General features: G+C 39.0%; 1 long non-coding RNA gene across 2 annotated transcripts in view; it reads left to right on the forward strand.

The window, feature by feature from the left end:
- Positions 1-633: 633 nt before the first annotated feature.
- The window catches only part of LOC135094784 (uncharacterized), a 30134-nt gene continuing 28880 nt past the window's right edge, over positions 634-1887 (forward strand). The window contains exon 1 of one of the 2 annotated variants that reach the window (XR_010263973.1): positions 634-657. This is a non-coding gene — a long non-coding RNA (uncharacterized LOC135094784). The remainder of the gene's footprint in view (positions 658-1887) is intronic. The other variant, XR_010263974.1, reaches the window with a different exon arrangement.

The following is a 1887-nucleotide window of genomic DNA, read 5'->3' on the forward strand; positions in this document are numbered from 1 at the left end:
CAAAGCATGACACCTGAAGTGACGGCCATAGAGACGAGACTGATGTGTGTGGGCGCGTCAGGAGAGACGGGAGGTGTGTGTGGAGGATGCAGGAGATGGATCTGTCTGGCGGGAGGAAGAGATTAAGACATGAGGGAAGGTTTATGGGTGCAGTGAAAGAGGACATGCTTGTTATGGGTGTGACTGAGGAAGGCGCTGAAGACTGAGTGTGTTTTGGGGAATGTTGATCCGTGGTATTGATCCCCGAACCAAGCAAGAGAAAGATGATGGTTAAGATATTAAAGGAGAAAAAAAAAAAAAGAAGATATAGAAAAAAAAAGTATTAATCGTAACATTAAGCAGTATTTTTTTCATATTATTATAGATAAGAGAGAAACGATTGCAAATTGGTGCTTGACATTTTCATTTTACTTTTCTCTCTTAGTATTTTCCTTTCCATGCACTCTTTATTGTATATATTTACTTATTTTGTTTAATTTCATGATAAGTTTACCTAATATTCTCCTTTGCTTTAATTCTTCATTGCATTCGTTCATTTTACAATACATTAAATATTTTCCTTTCCATCTTTTACTTCATCGCATCAATTTTTCCTGTTTAATTTTCAGGACACACGTCGACAGCTGGTTTTAAAGATGGCGGCGGCGCTTGATGCAGGTAGGTGTAACAGACTAACTTGTTTTTAAAGCGGAAGCAGTGCGCGTAAGTCAGCGGCGGAGCGCGGCGTATTGTGGCGTGCTTTAGTGTCACTGCTCTCACTCCCATCGCTGTAAATTGTAAAGATGCACAGCCGGGCGTCCCTCTAAGTCTGTCTGGGTTTCCTCCGAAGAGAGCGAGCGAAGAGCAAGATGTCATAATTCTGCCTCTCTCTCTCTTTCTCTCTCCTTGTCGTTCTCGTTCCCGTTCGTATATATACAGGCCAGTGAGTCATAGAGAGAGAGAGAGAGGGGCGGGGGGAGGGAGCGGAGGAGCTATGTAGTGTTGCCAGATATTACAAAAATCGGAAATGTACTGAGTTGTGGTTATTACGTGTAATTATGTTTCGGAAAGGTGGAAGGAGGAGGAGGGAGAAAGGGGGAGGAGCAAGAGGAGCAGGAGGAGGAAACGATATTGTTATTACTCGTATCGTATTTAAAATAGTTTCATCTGGATTTTTGTTTGTATCCTTTTTCTCTCATTCTATTATCCTCTATATTTCAGTAGTTCCTCTCTCCTGACACAGTTTCTCTTTCTAGTATCTTCATGCCTGGTTTATTTCATCCTCTCTTCCTTACTCCTTATTTCTGTTGCACTAACCTCTTCCCATCGTTTTGTAAATCGCTCGCTATTTTCTTCTAAAAATAAAACCTAACAAGGTGCATGAAAGTTAACGCAGTTGCTACGAGATTTTCCGCGTTTTTAAAAGTTTTGCAGCTTCCTTTTACCAGCAAAGGAAGGGAAATGAAGGAGGCAATGGAGGAATGGGGAGAGAAAGGTAAATACGAGTATAAACATATTTCCTTAAGAAAAACCTCCTGTAATTAAGTTAAGAAGACTCCTTGAGTAAAAATACTAATGTTTTTTTTCTACGATACTTTTCAGCTGTGTTCAAGTAGCGTTTTTTTTCGATTTTTCTTTAATCAAAATGGTAAAAGAAAATAATTTATAAAAGTTGTATCACTGGTTCGTTTTTTTTTTTTTTTTTATGGTAGTGTAGAAATTAATGAGCATGCAAAGCTGTTATGTCATCACAGTGAGGTGCACCACTTAACAAATCTACTGGCAAGGGATGTAAACATGATCTCTGACAGGAAGCTCCTTTAATCAGGTTAAGAGAAGATTTATTTAATTTTTTTCTAGTAGGGAAATATTTATTTTCTAACAGATATTCCAGTTGTGTTGAGGTAG

Source organism: Scylla paramamosain, chromosome 46 (genome assembly GCF_035594125.1).
Source record: "Scylla paramamosain isolate STU-SP2022 chromosome 46, ASM3559412v1, whole genome shotgun sequence".
Lineage (NCBI taxonomy): Eukaryota > Metazoa > Arthropoda > Malacostraca > Decapoda > Portunidae > Scylla > Scylla paramamosain.